Source organism: Macaca thibetana, chromosome 5, assembly GCF_024542745.1.
Source record: "Macaca thibetana thibetana isolate TM-01 chromosome 5, ASM2454274v1, whole genome shotgun sequence".
Taxonomy (NCBI): domain Eukaryota; kingdom Metazoa; phylum Chordata; class Mammalia; order Primates; family Cercopithecidae; genus Macaca; species Macaca thibetana.
Genome location: NC_065582.1, coordinates 25,652,686 through 25,678,327, shown reverse-complemented (window position 1 = coordinate 25,678,327; position 25,642 = coordinate 25,652,686). Strand labels below are relative to the sequence as shown.

The window sequence follows — 25,642 nt, the reverse complement described above, 5'->3', positions numbered from 1 at the left end:
ATACAATAATATTGAATAGTTTCAGAAACACAGTATGTTCCCAAAGTGCTACAGAAACCACTGGAAATACAATTTTCCTAATTAATGTCAGTTGATGTAATAAACATCACTTCAAAAAATTAATTACTTGTATTTAAAATACACACGCACATACTTATAGAGGCTGGAAAGGGTACTTTAATGAGAAAACTTTGCACATTCATCCTTTCTTATAGGCTAATATGACAAATATCCTTTTTATAAGATACTATTAATATGTCTTCTCATTTGTAGTTAATTATTCTCCATCTGGCAAAGTCTCCTTTTTAAAAAAAACAAAATGTTGATTTGCATAAAAACAATTAGATGACCTATAACCTATAGTAATACTAAACAAGTCAGGAAAAATACTGAGAAGAAAATTTTGCTCAGTCTAAGAATACTTTAATAATTTCCAGAGGGAGAATTTGAATACTGGCTAAATGTTTATGGCAAGAATATACTAGGAAAAACTTAACTCCATACTAGATGGTAAAACTTCTGATGTTGGACATTTAGGTTCATTCACCACTGACTCTCTGGCAGTGACTTATCTTTGTACTTTGCAAATGCTGATTAACTGTTTCTTGACTGAAATTACAGGACATTAATAAAAGTCATATCCTTTAGTAGTAAAAGCACTGAATTAAAACGACAAAATTTTCCCAATGTTTAATTGTGAAAAAATTTCATGATTAGGCACAGAGTTATATATTTTTAAATGCAGGAATTTATATTGAATTATGGCTTCTGTGCTGGTAATTTTACTGGATATAATAAATATAGAGTTATTAGATAAATTCAGCATGTGCTGAATTTAAAGAATTTTATGTCACTTGAACTTTTGCATAAGTGTTTGTAAAATACTCTTGCCTAAGATGGAAGATTAGTGCAACTAACCTTTCAAGAAGGTCAATTATATAAAATTGCTACCTAATAGTATTCTAGCTGTCCATTTAATATTCATCTAATAACTTTAAAATTTATTTCAGAGTTGCATTGACTGAAAATTATATGGAGCTTGGTAACGATAAAATATTTCAAGGCTTAAGTTTTATTAAAATACGAGAACTGGCATGGTGCTCCTTTATAAAGGGAGGGATCATGCAGCAGAGGAGACAGTGATATATCATCTTTAAGCAGATAATGTTTTATTTATGTCAAGACAGCTGAATATGAGTCTGGGCATCCAAAATTCACCCTAATCCTCAGAGACATTTATGTTAATAATCTCTTGCAAGGCACTCTAACTCTTACCATTTTGTAAGATTTAGTAAGTAATAAGTAATACAGTTTAGACCAATGTAGAATTTAGTGTTTAAGGAGAAAATGTCATTAGAACTGCTACGTCCACTTGCCATCTTTATCTCCATTGCTCTAGTCCAACCTGCCATCTCTCACCTGAATCATGCAACAGCCTTCTCACTAGGCTACTTAATATCCATTCTAAACAACATTTACCTTCCTAAAACTTGTTTTCAATTCTGCAACCAGAGAAATCTTCTCAAAGTAAAAGTCTCATCATCTCATTTCCTTATTTAAAATCCTGTTTTACTGGAGTCCCACTGCTCATAGGACAAAAACAAAATCTTAGTCTGTCTTGCAAGCTCGCAGTGTGGGGTCCCCGTAGCCTCTCCCACTTTAGCCACCTAAGCCTTCTTTAGCTCCTCACACCCACCAAGCTTCTCTCTCCACAAAACATTTGTGTGAATACCTCTTCTGCCTAAATACACTGACCTTCTTTGACTAATTAACTCCTACTCTCCCTTCAATTTTAGCTCCCAAATTAGATACAATTTTTCTTTTTAAGGCTTTCATGGTCTTGTATATCTTTTTGTATCTCATATACAATGTGTGTATCACATATATGTGCATACATATACACAAGACACACACAATCATATATATATATACACAAAAGCACACTATATACACAATGTATATCTAATTTTTAGCACACACTAAGGCATAACAAGTTATATTAACTATGTTCAAGAACTATAAATAATTTCATGCTAGGGAATAGAGAAAGAAGGTCTCGAATTTGAAGACACAGAAGAGGCATTCTCATAAAATTCTAAAATCTTACAAAATAAAACCCCCCAAAATAGTACCATTCCAAGTTATTTATTTCCATGACAGTTTTTTGATAACTTTTCTATAATGAACAGTGCTAAATTATGATGCTTCTTGGGGAAGGTGATTATATTTTTAGTACCATCAAATAGATGTGTTAAGTGCTGCTTAGAACATGACAATATAGTCCTAGCTCAAAGATTTTCTATAAATAATTCTTCCTTAGATTTATGATCTTCTTTTTATATTGTGGCAACACAGTCCATGAACTACTGTTATTTTTAAATTTGGTTTCAAGTTAATGTATTTTAGCTAAGGACTATGCCACAGTTGCTTGAAATTCTATTTTTAGTATCACATTATAAATTCTCTGAATGTAGACAAAATTAAATCATTTGCCAGTGTCAGCTTTTTCTTTTGGGACTCAGTCATGCATACAACCTATAATAGACAATTCATGCTGTACAATTAGAACTTCAGGTAAAAAGTATTTTTTTCTCTTCATTTTCTCTGAAATACATTAACATAAACTAACGAATGAAATACACAGATAAACATTACATTGACAAACAGCTATGATTAATAGCTATGAAACACTAATAGGTTTTTCATAAAGACATTAATATGTAGACATAATCTGGCTCCCTCTATACCTCCGTGCACTTCTCTAGACCACATAGTGTAATGGGAGCCTGCCGCAGATCAATACAGTGAATAAAGATAGAATAATTTAGAAAATATTTAAATATATAATCACTAAACTTGACTAATAAATATATAGCAATTTTTAAATATTTCTATAAAATATTTTCAAAAATAAAACTGACCTTGTTAAGGTTAAAAAGCAAGAGTTGTACAGAATGTGTTTTCTAAGTTAGGTATATAGGTATCAGAGAAAGCAAGGCATATTAGTAAGTGAAAAAAGCAACTTGCAGAGAAATATAAGTTCATTTTTTTCAAAGAATATCATCTCTCTCCTTCCTTCCTTCCTTCCTTCCTTCCTTCTATACATGTATCGATAACATATAATATATACACATTTTTAGTGTTTACATGTACATTTGTAAAAGCATCTGATGTATGTGCAAGAAAAAACAGTTAAAATACTGTTACACATATTTTACAATTGTATATTTTAAATTAAATAAATAATTCTAAATTAAACAAAGAGGCTCCCAAAGTCAGCTACATAGCGATGCTCAATATATGCAAGTGAAGACTCCTGTTATTAGAAATTAGTAATTTGATATTCTTTATAGTTTTCCAACCTCATATTTTTCCTCTGAAAATTTAAGTTCACATTTTTGTGCTATTCTTAATGGAGATAGAAAATATCTAGACATAAGACTTCTTATTTTAAAATAACCATTCATGTCAAATGATGGAGTCTCAGAATTTGAAGTGACCAAGAGATCAAAGTGTGAATCCCTTATTTTTAAGCTGAAGCATTTAAGCTTAAAGACTATTACCAATTTAGCCTTAACTTCCCTGAGCCTAATATTTAAAAGTTCTAGTTCTTATACTTGCCTTGTATTTTATATTTTTACAACTCTTAACTTTTTCCATTCTCCAATTGTTTGATCACTAAATTTTAACAGGTTATATGACTTCAGGATTCAAAAAGTAAAATGTTGAAAAGCAATGTACATTAAAAACTCACCTCAAGGTTCTATTTCCACCTACCCAATCCAATTCAATTCACTCTACACAGTCACACTGATTATTGTCAAATGAATGTATAATTGATCTTTTAACTTTCCCAAGGTAATGCATCAAAAGTGGTATTTGAGAATTATCTGTTCAAATCTTTACTTTTGATCCACTGAGTATTTGGTCTATTTCTTTATAATCTTTAGTTTGTGATAAGAGTAGAAAATCTTTTCCCCATTTTGTCATTTACCTTTTGACTTCGTGAGATCTCTTGCTATGTAAAAGCTTCTAATTTTTATGTGATCAAAAGCATCAATCTTTTCTTTCAGTTTTCTTAATCTTGAATGCCAGAAAAGCCTTCTCACTCTGTGGTTATAAATAAATATCCTACGTTTTCTTCCAGAAGTTTTATTGCTTTGTTTAAATGTACGTTTTTAACTTTTGGAGCCAAAATTATTCCAGGCTGATACCAGATACCACGCATAGTGCTGGGTGATGCAGCATTGACAAGATAAGCAGGTAACCACCATCATGGAATGTAAAATACAGCAGAAGAAGCAGCCAACCATAACCCTGATTCAAATAAAGTGCAATGGAATTCATGAGACAAAAAGGTCAGGATTTTATGGGAGCATATAACAGGGACATTTAATCAAGTCTAGGAGAGACGAAAAGAAAAAAATCATCATAGGAAAGTGACATTTAGGAAGAGGTAGGAAAGAAAACTACTGGCCCTTAGTCCACTGAAGGAGGAAGCAGAGGAAAGAGGCAAGAAGAATGAAAGTGCTCCAGGAAGAGGTTTCCCTTTAGAACATGCCAGCCTCTTGGAGTAGAATCTTCATTGGAGTATGAAATCTATAATTCCTTGGTGGGAGGGAGGCAATGATGGGAAATCACAAGAAATTTTTTTAAAACCCCGAGGTTCAGATATAGGTATTCTCAATACAACAGTGGCAGAAACTCATAAAGTGTAAAGCTGGTTTGCTCAACACCGCAATATGAGATTTTACAACTTTTTCCCTATATAAGTCTTCAGTTTTCCATTTACAGTTTCTATCCCTTCACTCACCCCATTGATTATAGCTACAAATTTACAGTATTTGATTTGAAATAAACTGACAAAACAGTACCTCCCTCAAATATTATAGATATGCTTTTGCCATATACCTCTTATCAACCTTTCCATATCACCTATTTGGTGAATAGTTATCCACTTTTAGCTTCCACATTGAAGAGAAAGTAATTATTTCTACCAAAAGAATTACATGTCCATTGTTTCACACACAAAACACAAAAGGATACACTCTGCACTGATGGACATGGATTGTGCCTGAAATAGAAAGGGTTACACCAGTTAAATAGTAGCAAGAAGTTTGCCTAGCCTATTGATAGAAAACAAACCTCCATAGAAATTAGTTGATAAAGACTCATACAGAATGATATACTTAAACAGTAACATAATCAAACATGAAATCCCTTGGTGGTATGACCCCTAAAGTAATGATCAACTCCCAATGTTGACCTGACCATTTGAGATACACAGAAAAGGCCCAAGCCTTATCAGACCTGTTCGTGTAGTCTCAGTTAGCCATAATGCCTAAATGTAATTCCAAGATTCTTAGTGATTATAAATAGATCCTAATACCCACACCTACATAGAGTATGTTGTCTGAAAATATTGGTACAGCAAAATGAAAAGAGTTCTTTGGATGGCTGGTAGTGAGAGTGGCACAACTAAGCGAATGTACTTAATGTCACTGAACTATGAAAAATGATTAAGATGGTAAATTTCATATTGTTTATATTTAATCACAATTTTAACGAGACATAAGGATTTAAAAAGCAAAACAAAATTTTAAAAATGTGCATTAATGATATAAAGTAGGTCATTCTAGACAAATCCATTTTATTTTCCCCACAGAACTCTTGAAGAATTACATTTTGATGCCCAGGATGGGTGTTGGGAATGGGCAAAAATATCAGTAAACCTCAACTCTGATGGTTATTTCTGTATTTGCTGTATGTTGCGTTAGCATACTACATTAGTTTTAGTTAAGACTCTAATACTAACATTTTCAGATAAACATTATAGCACACATAAGGCATCTGAGTGAATGGTTATATTTGATTGAATTTAGCTTTTATTTAAAAGACAAAAATATTGCCATCACTATTTCCAATAACTTCATTAGGAAAATTCCTTTCCACACTTAACCAATCTTGGGTCCTGTACACGTCCAATAAGTTTTATCTGATATGTTACCATACACTAGCAAAACAGATTTTATTATAGGATAATATATACTGCCAGACAACATTAAGTACTTACAGACATAAGGATTGTTGAAGAGCAATTTATTTCTATGATTAAACTTCATGTTTGTTTTCATGACATCTGAGGCTCAGTTGATCTAAAGGAAGAGCTATTAACTAAAATATTTGCTGCAAACTCTGGAGCGTTTAAAAGAAAGACTTTTTTTTCCTCATTGAGATAAGAAGATACCTATATGATCTATACAAAATAAATTACTTATTTTCAGAAAAAAATAAACACTAAAATTCCTTCTAAATTGTAGAAGATATTAAAACTAGTCACACACACACACACACACACACACACACACACATTTCAAGCCAATATTTAAAGTTCTTTGCAAGAGTCTATTATTGTATTGAGGGTTTAATAAGACAAATGCCGATTTCTGGTTTGTTTTGTTTTGAGATGGAGTCTTGCTCTTGTTTCCCAGGCTGGAGTACAGTGGTGTGATCTTGACTCACTGCAACCGCTGCCTCCAGGTTCAAGTGATTTTCTTGCCTCAGCGTTCAGAGTAGCTGAGACTACAGGCACCTGCCACCACAACTAGCTAATTTTTGTATTTTTAGTAGAGACGGGGTTTTGCCATGTTGGCCAGGCTGGTCTCCAACTCCTGACCTCAGGTGATCTGCCAGCCTCAGCCTCCCAAAGTGTTGGGATTACAGGCGTAAGCCACTGTGCCCAGCCAATTTCTGGCTTTAATAATCTTTGAAAATGCAGTAATTCTGAAGCCCCATAGTCACCAATGTGAATAATGTGTTAAATTCAGGATCTCCTTGAAGGTAGAAAAATTGCTTCAATTAATCATTACTTTGGTGTATGGCTCTCCTTTTTAAAAAACCTGTCATCCTCAAAGAATTGATATCATTTAGCCACGCTCTATGTGATTCTATTTTGTAAAAAATTGAGAACCAATACACTGCTCACTTCTAACTTCCTACTACTGACTTTTATTCAAGCAGCGATGCCCTCTATGAGCCAGTGCAATCTTTTTGGCTTCTATTTGGAAGGGTGCCTTTTGTGTTATCTGACCCTACTGTTCCATTCTTAAAAGCAGAAACGGTATGATCTGAGGTGAAGAGGAAAAGCTCTTCCACTCTCAGTTAAAAATTCAGATTTGCTCAGATCTGTCTTTCTTTACTTTCTTAGTGACAGAAGCTCACATGAATAAATGCCTCAGGGCAATGTTGCGCTATTTGAGAACTCTTTAAGTTTTGAGCTAAATTAAAGACCCCTGAAGAGTTCTTATTCTTATCTCCTACCATTTAATTAGCTAAATATTATCAGGTTCTTTATAATATAAGGGCTATTCTTAAGTATGCTACCTGTGGACAGAGCCTTGAAGGTGTGTGACTAAATCCCAAAACTAGAGAGGAATGTATCCAAAGGCTCCAGGCTAGAGCAAGGATGTCTAAGGTGTCAAAAGTAGTTTCCATATTTGTGAATCAATTATTTGTAAGTATGATTATCATTAAAAACAATATGACTTGAGATGGTATCAATTGCCTTCAACTATGGCTGAAGCAATCTTTTTTTTTTTTTTTTTTTTTTTTTTTGCATGAAATGCACATAATCTTCTGATCTTGCTCAACCCTCAAAGCCATTTATGGGCACTGGGTACACTTGTGTGTTGGGGAGATAGTCTCCAAGGATTTGGTATTTCTGCCCATCCTCTAAGCAAAAAACTTTGACAGCTTTGTTCATGGAAATCTACAAAGCTGCTGTGGGGGCAGGGAGCAGATTTGCTTATGCACCAGGGTCATAAAACTAGGTCTCCCTCCTCTCCTGGAGATGTTTCAGGGTGATAGAGAAAGTGTCTCCCTCTGGATCAGAGGGCAGATTGGTTTCCCGACCCATAAAATATGAATAATGTCTCTCTCTAAAGTGGAGGATGAGCAGGTTTGCTTGAAGTCCCCTTATAAGTCGGGATTTCCAAGACTCCTCAGCCGTGGCACAGACCCACCATGTGTATAGTGTCTACCCAGGCTTCCTCCACATCGCCCCCATAGGACCCGGGGGGATGGGGATTTGACGTGAACTTGAAGCTCATGCTGTCTGCTGTGCTGTGAGTAATAAACAGCTACATCATTCGGGTGCGTTGTCTCCTCACTGGCTCAACCAATGGAAGCTTGGCAAGGACCACCTGCACCTGCAATATTTGCTGCTGCTGAGGATCAGCTTGAGTACTTGACAACACGGACCCCAGTTGTAGGTAAATGAAGATAAATCAATACAATGTTTTTAGTAATAAAGTATAGCCTTTAAAAGTGACTAGTCACAATTGTTTTATGCAATGATAGGAATTATATTATTTATAACTATTTTTGCCAACATAGGTCTATTCAGCCTTGATGGCAGATAGCTTGTTTTGTATGTTATTTTCCCCATCTTTTTTGACTCTTTATATCTCAATTTAGAAAATCTAGTAAACCTATAAATTATTGTAAATGGCAATTATTTCTAACACTGTGAAGCCCTTCGGAATACTCAGATTGAACATGGGCTCAGAAATTCTGAGTGTTTTCTTATAATTTTCCATTAAGGGCCATTTCTAGCACTCGTTCAAATGCCAAGTCAGTGAGCAGGGCACAGTTAAAACTTGAAAGCTGAGGGCAACACAGAGAATCCAAGTCTGACTTTTGACTGCCTACAGTCCCAGGAAATTATTTCTCTCTGCTTTTGCCACATTTGGTTGTGGTTTTTACACACGATCAAGTACATATACAAAAATACTTTCTCAACCCTGGCCAAGATAGCACAGACAGAAGACCGATTGGGGTGTTTCGCAAATGTGAGAGGTGGGTAACCACACTGCACTCCTGTGCTGCGGCCCGTGGCTGCATTGCCTGCAACGCCCTGCCTGCTGCTGCCTGACTGGTTGGCAAGACGAAGCTCTCCCTGGTGGCCGCGTTGCTGCTGCTGCTGCTTGGTGTGGCACGTTTGAGGAGAAGGACAAGAAGGAGGACGTGGGCACGTTGGTCTGCGTCAATCTGGGGACCACCTAGTCCTGCGTCTGCGCGTGGAGATCATCGCCAACAATCAGAGCAACCGCAACACGCCGTCCTAGGTGGCCTTCACTCTTGAAGGGGAGCATCTGATCGGCGATGGCGCCAAGAACCAGCTCACCTCCAACCCCGAGAACACGGTCTTTGACGCCAAGCGGCTCATCGGCCGCACCTGGAACGACCTGTCTGTGCAGCAGGATATCAAGTTCTTGCCGTTCAAGGTAGTTGAAAAGAACTAAACCATACATTTGAGTTGATATTGGAGGTGGGCAAACAAAGACATTTGCTCCTGAAGAAATTTCTGCCATGGTTCTCACTAAAATGAAATGAACCGCTGAGGCTTATTTGAGAAAGAAGGTTACCCATGCAGTTGTTACCATACCAGCCTATTTCAATGATGCCCAATGCCAAGCAACTAAAGACATTGGAACTATTGCTGAGCTAAACATTATGAGGATCATCAATGAGCCTATGGCAGCTGCTATTGCTTATGGCCTGGATAAGAGGGAGGGGAAGAAGGCATCCTGGTGTTCCACCTGGGTGGCAGAACCTTCAATGTGTCTCTTCTCACCATTGATAATAGCGTCTTCAAAGTCGTGGCCACTAATGGAGATACTCATCTGTGTGGAGGAGACTTTGACCAGTGTGTCATGGAACACTTCATCAAGCTGTACACAAAGAACACTGGCAAAGATGTCAGGAAAGACAACAGAGCTGTGCAGAAACTCCAGAGAGAGGTAGAAAAGGCCAGACAGGCCCTGTCTTCTCAACATCAAGCAAGAATTGAAATTGACTCCTTCTGTGAAGGAGAAGACTTTTCTGAGACCCTGACTCCAGCCAAATTTGAAGAGCTAAACATGGATCTGTTCCAATCTACTATGAAGCCCATCCAGAAAGTGTTGGAAGATTCTGATTTGAAGAAGTCTGATGTTGATGAACTTGTTCTTCTTGGTGGCTCTACTCGAATTCCCAAGATTCAGCAACTGGTTAAAGAGTTCTTCAATAGCAAGGAACCACCCAGTGGCATAAACCCAGATGAAGCTGCAGTGCATTGTGCTGCTGTCCAGGCTGGTGTGCTCTCTGGTGATCAAGATACAGGTAACATGGTGCTGCTTAATGTATGTCCCCTTACACTTGGTATTGAAACTGTGGGAGGTGTCATGACCAAACTGATTCCAAGGAACACAGTGGTGTCTACCAAGAAGTCTCAGATCTTTTCTACAGTTTCTGATAATCAACCATTACAATCAAGGTCTATGAAGGTGAATGACCCCTGATAAAAGACAATCATCTTCTGGGTACATTTGATCTGACTGGAATTCCTCCTGCTCCTCATGGGGTCCCACAGATTGAAGTCACCTTTGAGATAGATGTGAATGGTATTCTTTGAGTCACAGCTGAAGACAAGGGTACAGGGAACAAAAATAAGATCACAATTACCAATGACCAGAATCCCCTGACACCTGAAGAAATCAAAAGGATGGTTAATGATGCTGAGAAGTTTGCTGAGGAAGACACAAAGTTTAAGGAGTGCATTGATACTAGAAATGAGTTGGAAAGCTATGCCTATTCTGTAAAGAATCAGATTGAAGAGAAAGAAAAGCTGGGAGGTAAACTTTCCTCTGAAGATAAGGAGACCATGGAAAAAGCTGTAGAAGAAAAGACTGAATGGCTGGAAAGCCATCAAGCTGCTGACATTGAAGGCTTCAAAGCTAAGAAGAAGGATCTGGAAGAAATTCTTCAGCCAATTATCAGCAAACTCTATGGAAGTGCAGGCCCTCCCCCAGTAGCAAAGAGGATACAGCAGAAAAAGATGAGTTGTAGACACAGATCTGCTAGTGCTGTAATATTGTAAATACTGGACTCAGGAACTTTCCTTAGAAAAAAATTGAGAGAAGTTAAGTCTCAAATGTAATTGGAATCATCACCTCAGAGTGGAGTTGAAAATGCTATAGCCCAAGTGGCTGTTTACGGCTTTTCATTAGCAGTTGCTCACATGTCCTTGGGTCGAAGGCAGAAGAATTGGCCATCTTAAAAAGCAGGTAAAAAACCTAGATTATGGCATGTGTTCACCTTCAAAATGTTCTATTTAACGATTGGGCCATGTGCATCCGGTGTAGGAAGTTTCTTCTGCCGTAAGTGACACCAATAAATTTTAGTTATTTACACTGGTCTAAAAATACTTTCTCAAAGGAAAAATTTTTAGAAAGAGTATCCGAGAATGTCCAACTTTTGACTGTTGACTTCAATCTTCATATGAAATCCTGTTATATTTGCATGATAGGAAGTTTTTCTCCTTCAGCCTTGAAGCAATAGTTTCAGACTTTTTAGGACAGAGGACACATTACCGAGCTAGCCACTTGGGCATGTCCCTTGAAATCATGGGTACTCCTTTTGTGTTTTTAGTATCAAGAAGCAATTGTTTTTATTGTTGTTTCTTTGTTGTTATTGTTGTTTGTTTGTTTCATTTCAAACACTCAGGAAATTGTCATTCCCTAAATGGTCAGCTGACCTCAGGATAGATAAACAGAACTCTGTAAATCTCTTTGCATACTGAAAAGAATGGCATTGTCTGATAGTGATTGGATCATAATCATAATTTTCATCATTTTCTTCAATATGCAATGTAAACAATACTCAGACTATGGATTGAAAGTCAATGCAAAGTCCTTTTAATTAAAGTAAATTTGTTATTTCTTAATCCTCATATAGCTGAAGTTGAATCACCATTGCATACCTCCCTCATGCTGTGTTTGCACAAATGCAAAGAGCAAATTCATACTCTGCACATTAATTAATACAGCTATAAAATAAAGTATCTGTTAGAATACATATTAGAAAGTAATTACTTTTACAGAATATGTCATTAATTCAGTGTGTCATCACGCATTGTTATTTAACAAAGAAATGTTGCCAATAACTCATTTTGTTTTCTCTCTGGGTATAATATTTGTAATTATCTCTGCAATTATTTCTACAAAATTTTTGGAAATAGTATTATTTATTCTTCTTTTTGCTTTGAGAAATGCAATTTTGAATGATGACCCTAAAGTTGTGTGCCTTCTCCACGAACAATTGTAGAGTTAATCAAGTTTGTACAGGGAAATGTAATTTTGCACTTATTCTGAAAAATCACAATTTGGAAGTTTTATAAGTAATATGTTAAAAACTAGAGGCAAATGGATTGTTGGAATCCAATATAGTCTAGTTTTCTGAGAGTCATATTTCTTATTTGCCCCATTTTTAAATGGATTTCTTTGAAATCTCTACAATAACACTTGCTGACAGATACATATTCACATCCTATATTTTTATACTCAAATTCTATTCATGATAAATATTTACTATATCCTATGTGTTGTAACATTGTGTTTCTATTCTTATCATTGTAATTATGACTCAGGAATTGCTTTTAGGTAATTAGTTTATTTGGAGAAACTAGTAATAGAACACAACCAATGGTAAAATATGACAACTAAAAATTTGATAAGCCTACATAAACCAATGACAAGAAAAATCTCAAGAACAATTATACCTCTAAAGTAAATATTAGGGAGAAAATTGACATTGCAGTACATTCCTAACAAGTAAGAGCATAGTCATTACTAAAAACAGAACAGAATTTCTATAAAGATTATCTTAATTTGTAAATTGCTAAGTATAGGATTATATTTATTCATATTTTACTCTAAAAGTTCATAATGTCTGTAACCAGGAATTTGTGGACTATATTTTAAAACAATATTCTTTTAAATTCATACATCCTTGCTTTACTTTTACCTTAGGATTTACTGTTTACTTATATAAGTTTAGGAGAATTTAGCTTTTAAAACCACAAACTGAATGATTAATTATGTTCAGCTTCAAAGTAAATATTATGATGCAAAGTCTTCCATCATGAGCCCTCATTAGAGAGTCAATCATTCAGGTAGCCAATACCAGCAAAGTAAAAAGTTAGCTATCTTTGATTTTCTTGTTTCCATCATTCAACAAGTATTAACTGCGACTTTTTGGACAGTGTAGAATAAAGTGGGTTCCACTTGTCCAAATGTTTCAAGTGGAAAGTTACAAGTTATAATACTGGAAATTACAAGAAGGAATTAAAAACACTTCAGTCACTCTTGAAGCACCTGGGGCTACTTCTGCTGGATTCCTTCCCCCTAAACAAGATAATAAAACAATAAATCATAAAATTTGAAAGTATGAAACATTTATAAAATTTTTAGCGGTACATTCAAGTTAGGCATGCCAGAAAGTCCTCTTCCCCTTAAGAAATTACTCACAACACCGTACTGGGAACTTGTAGCTGCTATGCCAATGACCTTTGTCTTCTACTAGGCACTTTTTGGAAGAACATTCCTTATGAAAAGTTCTAGGCACAATTTGAGTTTCTGAGACTAGTTAGAGGGAGGATACTGTTACCCACTGCAGTGCCTATGTGACTTATCTGTATCCCTACCTGGCTCTTGTTGCCAAATACCTACGCCTGTGTGACATAGCTAAATTTTTACTGAGCTCTAACTCTGCTTATTTTTAGGAGACAGGATGTCTGTGGTCAGAGGCTATCTCTTAGGCAGCTTATTTGACCTCTGAAGGACTCTAGCTTCATTATTATCCAATTTTCACACTAAATGACACTCCCACTGGTGCCATGACACTTGACAATCACTGTTAATCACCTCTTTTGGAAGACGCCAAAAAAGATCAAAAAAGAGGGCTGGCCTTGATTTCAAGCAAATCTCTGTCCCCTTCCAAGAAAAAGCATGACTATTCTTCTGCTTGTTCTTAATTCCCCACACCTTCATTAAGGATACCCTATATCTGTAAATTCCCAGTTCTCAGGAGCCATGAAGTTGATTTGCGAGCTATGCTCCCACTTCTCCAATTCCGAAGCCATTGGACTAAAGCCTGCACTGCTGAACTCTCACTTTTGGTTTTATGTATTGGCTTCATGACACAGAACATGAAAGAGCTTCTTCTGGAATAATGAGGATCTTCAGTAACAGTGACTCCTTCACTTGGATTTGTTCAATTGAGTACGTGGAATACACTTCACATGTCAATGTGGCTGCTGGCTGCCCGGGCATTGACAATCCAGTGGATGTTCTATGAGGGCAGTTTCCTAGTCTGCTCATTATTTCATCTTCGGTGCTAGAATAATTATTATGACATAAGAAACATTTTAAAAATGAATGGGTAAATGAACAAATGCTGTCCAAAATCACCCTGCATCTGTCAACTAGAATGCTGCAAAGATCTACAAATTTCAGACCAGTAGTCCAATGTTTGTCACATAATTTCCAAAGACTCTTGTAGTAAACAAGGTGTCTCCATAAGAAGCAATTGGCTTTTGTTAACTTACCCTAAGAAGTTTCATTTCTGTGGTTAGAAGTTATTAGTAAGTGGCTTTAATGTTCTAGGCTTTTAGCACATTCTAGTCTAAAACTCATTTTAAAGGTCTTGATGACTATGGTTCAAGATTAGCAAAAATGAGCTATCTCTCTCAAAAGTGGGTAATGTCGACCAGAATCATCACCACATAAGAATATCAGGAAACTGAGGTAGAAACACAATAAGGTATAATACTCCCACTGCATTATAGTGAATCATAAATTAAAATTTTGTCCTCATGACTACATTACACACAAGCTCCATTTCTTTTTCTGTGAAAAGACAGAAAGGTAAGAAACATAATTTTAATTTTAATTGTGTGGATTTTTTTCTTTTAGCTTTTTTTGCCTATAGTGCCAACAAAGTATTAAACTTTAATGCCACAGCAGTATTCTAATTTCTAAAATTACTTTAAGAAACAGATTAAGGGCACGGCAGGTGGGAAAGGCACGATGACTTCACTGGGAGCATAATGCGAGAACAATCATGATGGACGAACAAATCCAGCTAATGGAAAACATCCCATTTCACATTTCTTACCATCGTAATATAAAATAAAACATAATTAATTTTTTTTCAAAAAACTATTTTCATTTTAGTGTTTAATTACCTGGTGTCTGTCAAAATCTTGCAGTTAATTAACTTTTCACACTCACAGCCTGCATCTCTTAATTGTATGCTGTCATTTTACAATACAATTTAGCAGCATAGCACTGACTAATATCAAAATGTTAAGGTCAAGTTCTATGATGCATTTAATGGATTTTCAAAAGCGAGAAAAGCATGGTGTTAACTATTTGATATCAAATAATAACATTCAAAAATTTAATATTTCAGAAATTCTAAAATTAATTGTGTTATGCTAACTTCTAACACATCATTATAGACACCTGAAAACTTCACTTAGTATGAAAAGTAAAATTATTATTATTTTTATTATACTTTAAGTTCTGGGGTACATGTACAGAAAGTGCAGGTTTGTTACATAGGTTTACATGTGCCATGGAGGTTTGCTGCACCCATCAACCCGTCATCTACATTAGGTATTTCTACTAATGCTAAGCTTCTCCTAGTCCCCTATCCCCCAACAGGCCCAAGTGTGTGATGTTCCCCTCCCTGTGTCCATGTGTTCTCATGTTTCAACTCCTACTTATGAGTGAGCACATGTGATGTGTTTGGTTTTCTGTCCTTGTGTTGGTCTGCTGAGAATGATGGTTTCCAGCATCAGCCATGTCTTTTATTTTTATTTTATAGTCACTCATTAGCTCTAAGTTCTTTGAGGACATGATTTATTCTTTACCAAATCTTTGTATTCCCTCTAAAAGACCTAGAAATTTTTTTTTCTTGTAACCAGCATTCATATGTTTACCAAATAAACAAAAGGAGAATATTTTTCCAAATGCAATTTTACATGTAAGATCTCAGAATTCTATGGTACTATAAAAAAGGATTAAAAAGGAGAAAATTTATTTTTTACGTTAATGGGAAGTGTGATATTAGGATATTATAAATATTTTAAACAAAGCTATTGGGTAAAATATAATCAAACTAAGTAAGATATATACCTCAAATTCTCTAGAATCTTTTTATACCAACAGTTTCTCAGACAAATGAAAATAGAAAGTTATTCTCACGTTGTGCATTAGAAGGGACCTGCACATTGTGCACATGTACCCTAGAACATAAAGTATAACAATAAAAAATAATAATAATAAAATAAAATAAATAAATAAAAAAGAAGGCACCCTGGATTACTGTCTGTGCCCTCATTCTAGCGCTATGACTCCCTGGATTGTGCTTGGGACCTAGAATTGAAACCCTGATAGTCTCACTTTCATGATCTATAAAATAAGGGAATTTCTAACTAAAACAGACCAGGAAGATCATACAGACCAGCAATAAAGTTCTACAAACGTAAGCCATTGACACTTCATATATGGTCCCTAGCTTGTTGGACACCTTAGAGTTTACTCTTACTGGGTTTTGAATTAATCTAAAATTATAAAACATTTTTTGTCTTTACTGAAATTCTATATGCTTTTATTTTTATACATGGTATTAGTTAAGAAAGTTATTAGAACTAAAAAAGTGATACTAATAACTACTTTATTACTATAATGTATTGAGGTCTCCAAATCTGTGCTAAAAACAAAGATCACAATTAATGCTAAAAATTCAACATAAATATACTTGAAATGCTGCAGTTTTCTAGCAATCATTATATTCATGAATGCCTTGACTGATAAAGGTATTATTGATGACAGCATTTAATCACTGCTCTTTATTAGTTTTTAATTATGTTACTATTAGTTTCATTCCGGTTATTTGAATTATCGCTGGTTGTATCTTTCAATGTACAATGATAGTTATTTGTCTCAATGCATTTTTACTCAGCTTTTAAATAAAAAATTTATAGATTCACAGTCTCTAAGGTACAATATATATTTTTCAAACTGTTTTACCAAAGTAACTATATTCATAATGTCCCAAGGTATGCTTTATTATTTATTTGCAATGATTTTGCATGATTTAAATAATTTGCAACATGCTATTAAAATAAAGTTCTGAGATATTTGAAGCTTATACATCATTGTTTAATATATAAAATCAAGTATAAAGTGCATTATTATTTTTCCAAAAATTTGCTTTAGCAACAAATTATTTTCTTAGTAATAAATTTAAAAAATAGAATTTGCTTTAACAATACATTTACTGTAATCTGTTTTAAATTTTTAGCAACATTTTCGTTGTAAATATTTTCTTTCCCCTCTTTCTTTTAATCATGGAGCTTATTTTACTTGAACGTAGTAGCAAGCATTAATAAGTGGATTGTAGTGTCTTTTCCTTGGACTGAAAGGACTATACTTAAGAGAATGTGTAAAAAAAAAAAAAAAAAAAAAAGAATAATTAATAGAAATCATTCTACAAAGCTAGTATCCCAGTTAATATTTACAAATATTGGTTTTTTTTGGCAGTAAAAATAGTATTTTAGTCCACCCCCTCCTGCCCTCCCTCCCCTCACCACCCCCAGTACACTTTTCCCCTCTTGTTCCCACAGCAACGTTACAATCAGAAAAAAATAAGTTTCAGGGCACAGGATTGGATGGGGGGGAGGGGATATGAGTAAAAACAGGCAAATCACAATAGGAATTTTTCAGAATAGGTTATTCTACTTAGTCATCATCTTCTCCCTCATCTTCAGGTTCTCGTTTTCGCTTCTGACCCTTTTCTTCTTCACCAAACTCTTCTTCATCTTCCTCGTCATCTCTCTCTCCATCGTTATAACCTTCTTCATCCTCCTCCTCCTCTCCACTCACGTCCTCCTCTTCACCTTCCTCGTCCTCATCCTTGTCCTCATCTTCCACTACCTGAGCATCTTCATCATACTGCTCCTCATCCTCCTCCTCCTCCTCACATCCAGGCCTTCCACGTAGCCCTCAGCATCCGAGTCAGGGGCCTCCTTGTCGTCCCGGTCATAGCCGTGGAGATATGTGAGTTGTGAGAGGAGTTTGAACACATTTTCTCGGGAATCGTTCAGGTTGGTTACCTCGCAACTGAAAAGGTCTAAGCTCTTGAGGTTTTCTAACTTTTTCAGTGGCTCTATTGTGCTGAGGTCTTTAATTTTGTTGCCACTTAAATTTAGATATGTGAGGTTTGGACACTTTTCTGCCAATACTTCCAGGCACCCCGAGACTCTTAGTTCAAGCTTCTTAAGTTAGTTTAACTTTGGTAAGTTTGAGATTGAGGCGAGGCCTACGTTGATTGTACTTAAGAATTCCAGTTCTTCAAAGTCATCTGTGAGGCCTTCGAGTTTGCCTTCATTCGACCGACTGCTGTCCAGGACAAGTTATTTCACATCAGAGGACGCCCTGTTGCGCAGCGCTAAATGAATCCTTCTGCCCATCTCCAATGTCTTGCGCGCTCTCTCTGCAGAGGCTCCTGCACCGGCGGAATTCAATCCATAAACCCCGAACCCATGGTCACACGTTTTAGGGCTTTGAAGGCTCAACCAGCTCCGCTCGGTTCTCGAGCCCCAATACTTACAAATATTATAATAAAGGGATTGATAAGTAACTTGGGTCAAGAAGAACAATTTTTCAAGTTTGTAGATCTTCCTAGTAAGAAGGTAGGTGTGTGTGTGACTAAAGGAAATCTTATCTGATTCTCTGGTTGATAATTTGTGAATACACAAGGCACTCCCCTCTACACTACTAACTGTGAATCAGCCTTCACAAGTACCCATTTTTCTTTTTGCTTTTAGAGATCTGACACAGGATATCTTTGAATCTATAGATTAGGTGTAAAGTAAACTGAGAATATGCATCACAGATAGTAAATAACACAGTGAACCATGAAAGACATATTTGGTGAGAGTTCCCCTCAAATGAAAGAATAAAATGCCAAAAAAAATCCTGTAAAAAGCTAAATCTATCTTTTATTGGTATCATAATGAATTATGAATTTTCCACTTCTGACTCACAATGTGATCTTGGTTGTATCTGTTCTATCAGATTATAACTAAAACCAAAGTATCTAACTAGGTTTAGATATGGCAAATAGTAGAGGAATAAAATTTGAATGGCATGTATGTTTATTTAGAGAGGAATAATTTTCTACTTTCTGAGACATTTATATTTTTAGTGAGCAAGGAAAATAATATGTCTAGTGTTAATTAGTTCTTACACAGGGATCACGAGATGGTTTTCAGCAGGTACTAGTCATATATCCTACATTGACTAAATATGGTATATTAAAAAATAATATTTCCCTAAAACAATCTTTTCACAGGCTATAGAATTTATGGGAAAACACTCAGGAAGAAATGAAAATATAGCAGCTCTGCTGGAATTTGCAATTTATAGGGAAGAAAAACATGCAAAAAAATATGCTATTGTTTATGAGAATTACATAAGAAGAAGTTTCAGTATGGGAGCCAAGGAGCTTAGGGAGTTGACCTTGATTTGGAGATCAGGAAAGCCTGCCCAAGAAAACGTCGTTACATTTGGATAATTTGAAGGATGAACAGGCATTGTCTAAGCTAAGGAGATGGTGGAGGGAGAGTTCCAGTCAGAGGACATAATCTACACCAAAACCCAAAAGTGAGAGAATGCAGTAGATATTATGAACTATAAAATGTTCCATATGACTGTATCTTAGAGTGTAAGGGGCAAAAGTGGTGTGAAATATGGTTGCAGAGGCAGGAAGAAGTTATGGAGTATATTGGTAAGGAAATAAAACACTTAAAGCAGAAGAGTGGTATAAAATAATTTGTATTTTTAAAAGACTAGAATGTGTAAAATGTTAATTTTCAAAAAAAAAATCCTCATCAGGCAGATTTTGTTATTATCCCCATTATATATGTTAGAAAATCAAAGCTTAGGCTGTTTCAGAAACCTGTTCAAGGCATAGCTAGTACTCAAACCAGGATTTAAGTCAAATTTGACTTGATTAAAGTCCATGCTTTTCCATTACACCTCGCTGCTTTATAATTTGTTAGTTCTTTCCGATGTATCTACACAATGGTAGTCATAGTTCTAGATTAGTTCCTACTATTTGCTCATGCCATTTCATAAAACATAAAAGCATCCTTCAAGATACTGGAAACATGAATTTACTTCTCAAGTTATAGTAACTGTAGTGGAACAATATTTTGAGGTAGTAAATGTAATGTTTATTCTCTTAGTTCCTTTTGACCTATATCCATCCACCATTAAACCAAAATGGTGAAACACATACAAATGTACACACACACACACACACATACACACACACAGATAGAGAGAGAGAGGGGGAGAGAGAGAATAAGAGAGTAAATTGAGTTTCTGATTTTGGAGTTGTTCACCCTCTCTCTCCTTGATACAGACAATAGTAATGAAAGCCCTGGATTCAGCCTAGAATCAGACACCCATTGGGATTTTATGGGATTTTTAGAGCTTTATTGTAAAAATCGCGTTTTAAACATTGGCAGACTCAAACAAACAGCTTATATTAACCACAGGGAAGGAAGGATGTATAATAATGGAGCAGTTTTATTGGACATTTAGGAAAGAGAAAGAAGGGGAGAGAGGGATGGGGGACGGTGTGTGGCTGTGTGTGAGAGAGAGAAAGAGAGAGAGACAGAGAGAGGGAGAAACTTATTTTGCTAATTTGGCTCATTCTAGTGTGGAAGACTGGTAAATCAAAATATAATGGGGTTGCCTGGTAGCCTGCAGGCTCAGCAAAGAGTTGCAGTGCAAGTCTAAAGGCTGTCTCTTGGTCTTGTTCGTTCTTACTCCATGGAAGATAGTCTTTTGTTCGATTCCATGGAAGACAATCTTTTGTTCGATTGCAGTCTTGAACTGATTGAATGAAGCCCACCTACATTAAGGAGGTTAATCTGCTTTACTCAAAGTCCAGCTATTTCAATGTTAATTTTACCACCCTACCCTGGGCCAAAAAATAAAACAAATACAACTTCATAGAAACATCCAGAATAATGTTTGACCAAATATGGGTACCATGACCCAGCCAAGTTGACACATAATATATCCATCACTGAAGGACTTTGAAAATAGTGGAGATTTGCCTGACTTTCAATCTGGAGTGTAGGGAAAACACCCTCACTTGAGAGTAGGCATCATTGTGAAGTAACCTCAGGAAGAAAATAAAAGAAACAAAAAAGCTGAGACGGAACTAAAAATGGGAAGTAACTGGGTTACAATTGTAAAGTGTGTTTTGTTCTACTATCATGTTTAAATACAGATCTACAGAAAAGTTAACTTCAATGATAAGGAATAAAAATATGTATTTATACATCTGATTTACATTTGTAATTCTAAAATTGTGACTTCATTGTAGTGTTCTGGGCATCACTCTACTAGTACCCAGTCCCTCTATTAGAATTGTTTGGATGTGATTTCTTTTTTCCCTACTATATATGAGAAACAGGCTTGATTATGTTTATGTGTCTAAGCATGGTTGGTTGATAGATGCTAAATTGAAGTATGTGGCATGAAGTCTCATCAAACGTCAAAAATTCTCAGATTTAATATCATCTCATCAAACTAAAAAACAGCAAACTGATAGTTCACCATTTTGAACATGGTTAAAAGTAGAACAAATATTAGAAATTGACATATAAGAGCAGTCAAATCAAAAAAACTGTTTTTCACTTACAAAAATTGTTTTGGATGAGTAATGTTTTCCTTCAAATTTTAGACATGTACCTCCACAAAAGAATCCATTTTTTAAAAAAATCACGACTTTAGCTTTTGCTCTTTGAGACAGCCAGGCAAAGGGAGAATAATATGAGCTTTTTACATTGTGTAAGTCACATTTTACCGTAAGTACAGAACATATTTTGCCAGTGAAAAATGACATTAAATGTGTCATTCCTTGCTCAGTAGCAATGACCCAGTTACAGCTAACCATTTTGTGTTAAAAACTTTGTGCCTAATGAAATATGCAGGAAGCTTGTCTGATTCAGAAACCCTGGAATCCTGAAAATGCATACTATGACAGGCATCAGGAAGCTGGTAATGGTTGAGGCTGTGAAAAGAATGTCAAAGGTAATGCTGAAGATGTCAAAAGACAATTCAGAGCCAAGTACTGAGAATTTTCTCTGCAGTGACACTTCCAGCCTTATTCAGTTTCATCAGAAGGTAATTTCTTCAAGGCCTTGTAAACTTAAATGGGAGCATTAAATATTTAATTTTACAACTACAACATGAAATTCTCTTGCCATTTCAGCATTTTCATGTCTCTGTACAATCAAGAGACCTAATTTTTTTTAGTATAAACAGTTAAATAAAATAGTATTCAATTATTTTTAAACTGAAATGATCCAAATGCAGTGAACATTTTCTTTGAGAAAATGTCTTAATTTTTATGTAGTGTTTTACTGTATCCATTCCTTTGATTTACTGACTGTATATCTACTATTCTTATTTTAATTCTATATAAACACTTTATTCTTAATCCTATATAAAAGATTGATACCTAAGAATTAATTTCATTGTTAGTAATTGACAGAAAAGAAAACCATCTACGTATAATGATTACATTCTGCCGCTAAGTAATGATGAGAGCTTGCTTATGTTTACTGAGCAGTCAATATGTCCTCCAACTGTGCAAAGGACTTTACTTGATTATTTACTGTTTATAAAACACAAAAGTATAGGCACTATTGACACTTGTATTTGAAAAGCTAAAATAAGGCTTATGTAGGATAAGTTCCCCAGAGTCATATTGTGGAACCTGGGTTTGAACTCTGGAAACTCCAGTGCAAACTCGCTACTATAAACAGTTTTGCTGGGGAATAAACTGACAGGAAACAGGCATGTCCATAGTCTTCAACTGATTGCATAAGAAAAAGACAGATTTTAAAGTTTCCTATTTAATTTAAAATAATCAAAATTGTTCTAAATGAGTAATCAACATAGGTTCTATCCTATCTGCCGATTATCAATTTAGTGATAGTATGAAGATATAATTTTTGTTTGTTTTCTTTGAAATACTTGCTAGAAATTTGAAACATTTCTGTTATTTCTTTGCTCTTACTACCCAACGTTGAGCCACAGTTCTCTACTTTAAAAAAAAAAAAACTCTCTAACTATTCTGGAATTTAATTTAACCTAGAGTACCATATCTCTATAACCATAAAAAATAGTGAAAAATAATCTGTAAGGTAGCCAAAGAAAGGAAAATCTAACTGAACTACACAATTTGATAAAATTTTTCAGAATGAAATACTTCACAGTAATATCTTCTGATCAGTATACAATTAAACTCAAACTTCATTGACAATGACCATTAATAATAGGCTCAGCTTTAATAATATGAAACAAAAACTACATTCAAAAAATACTTGAAACTGTAAATGACCCACTCTATTAATCTATTCTATTCTATTTGGTATTCTTAGATTTCTACTTCTAAAGACTAAAAGTAACATGACATCCCATCCTCCACTTATCTTTGTTAAAAAGTGAAAATGAAAAATAATAAATCTTATTTTGACCAGGCGCAGTGGCTCACATTTGCAATCCCAGCACTTTGGGAGGCTGAGGCAGGCAGATCACTTGAGGTCAGGAGTTCAAGACCAGCCTGGCCAACATGGCAAAACCTGGTCTCCACTAAAAATACAAAAATTAGCCAGGCACGACAGCGGTTGCCTGTAATCCCAGCTACTCAGGAGGCTGAGGCAGGAGAATCACTTGAACCCAGGAGGCGGAGGTTGCAGTGAGCCAAGATCATGCCATTGTACTCCAGCCTGGGCAACAACAGTGAAACTCAGTCACAAACAAATAAATAAATAAATAAATTTTATTTCATAATACACAAACCGAACTAAAGCTTTTTACTATATTTTTTAATTGAATGGGCCAGAGTTGTTCCATAAAACTTGTTCATTAAAACACAAATTAAAAGAAGCTTCAGTTTCTAAAATTTGAAAGTGCTTTGTTACATCAGACATCAAACTAAGCATTAGAAATGTAAAAAAGGAAAAAAATTCTATCCATTGACTTACTGTAATACAGTCTCTACATTCACCTTTGTTTCAAGTAAAAAAGGAAGAATATTTCATTTTCAAAGACTATAAACCTGACTTTGAATTGGGCCCTCATTCCTTTGAAAATTCCTTATTACTAATGATTAGGCTAAACTTTTTTATACAAGTAACTCTAAGATATTCAAATATATATTGGGAATTAGTCACTATATACTTTTATTTAATAATTGTTCAAGCTAAATATAAATCAATAACAAAGGAAAAACTCTGTAAACAGTAGAGAAAAACCAAGTTTTGAATTATCATTAACAAGTATGATAATACCAAATAAAAATTGTATTAATTTGATCATAAAATTTACCATGAATACTAAATAAAAATGATGATATAATAGTAACAGGGGATATTGACTGAGAATTTACTAGGATGTAGGCCATGTTCTAAGCATTTATTGTATAAACTCTTTTAACAATAGAAAGTTATTTTCCTCATTGATTTTTTTTGCAAGTGAGGAAGGGGTAATAGAAGCCATTATTAAGAAGTGAAGAGTAGTAATATATACAAAGATAAGTCTTCATTATTTTGTGTTTTACAATGCATAAAAATATTATTTCCTGATATGTCTGTATAACATGATCTCTTGGTTACAGCCCTGCCAATTTGGAAATGTTTAATCCATTGTGGGCCAATAAATTCAATAGGTTTTTCAATTTTTATTTTAAGTTTATTTATTTATTCATTTGACAAGTATTTCTTGGAGGCCTACTATGTTACAGGCACTGGCAATGAATCCAGATGGGAAGAAAACAGGCAGTATTAAACCAGTTACCACAGCAATAAATTTATAAATACAAATTGTGATCGTTTCAATAAAGGTAAAGCATATTTTATTAAGAAAACATTAAAGAGAAACCAGTTTTGACTGAGTCAGAAATAGATAAAACCTCACTGAAGGTTTGGAGTCTACTGTGCTGGGGGGACTGAGGTGAGGCAGCCGCAGCCTAGAGCTAGCAGATGAAGGGGTGCCTGCCTCCCTGCTGGTGCTCACCACAGCAGCAGAGTCAAGGCACCTGTAGGAGGAACGGGGGTCCCCTGCTGAAGACTGTGTGCACTGTTGCACTGGAGTTGCTTTGGGACCAGGTATGGAAGCTAAATGATGAGAACACATGGTCACAGAGAGGAGAACAACACACACGGAGGCCTTTCGGAGAGTGGAGAGTGGGAGGAGGGAGAGGATCAGGAAAAATAACGAATGGATACTAGGCTTAATAACCTTGTGATGAAATAATCTGTACAACAAACCCCCATGGCACAAGGTTACCTATGTAACAAGCCTGCACCTGTACCCCTGAACTTAAAATAAAAGTTGAAAAAACAAAACAAAACAAAACACCTCACTGAATGAGGGATATTTAAGCAGAGCTTTGAGGATAGGAACTGCCAGGCAAAGGTTTCAGGGAGAAGTTTTCTAGGCAAGGGGGATTGTGTATGAATCCCTGATGTCAAAGAGCTCTGTATCTTCAAGGGATTAACTCATCAATGTTGCTGGAACAAAATAAAGGAAGCTTGAGAAGGGACTGGAGAGGCAGGAAAGGGCCCAGGCCTGCTAGGTCATATCAAGACTGTGGAAAGCAACTCAGGTACAATGGAAAGGTATTTGAAGGGTTTGATGGAAGAGAGTGACAGAATTTAAATTGC

At 35.4% G+C, this 25,642-nt stretch overlaps 1 protein-coding gene and 2 pseudogenes across 3 annotated transcripts in view; 1 reads left to right on the top strand and 2 right to left on the bottom strand.

The window, feature by feature from the left end:
• The window catches only part of MARCHF1 (membrane associated ring-CH-type finger 1), an 828,885-nt gene that overhangs the window by 629,776 nt on the left and 173,467 nt on the right, over positions 1 to 25,642 (bottom strand). The gene's annotated exons all lie outside the window — the stretch shown is intronic.
• LOC126954374 (endoplasmic reticulum chaperone BiP-like) lies at positions 8,180 to 14,200 on the top strand (annotated as a pseudogene). Its single transcript, XR_007725604.1, has 2 exons — positions 8,180 to 8,266; positions 8,945 to 14,200. The product of XR_007725604.1 is annotated as an endoplasmic reticulum chaperone BiP-like (transcript).
• LOC126955369 (acidic leucine-rich nuclear phosphoprotein 32 family member A-like) lies at positions 17,575 to 18,676 on the bottom strand (annotated as a pseudogene).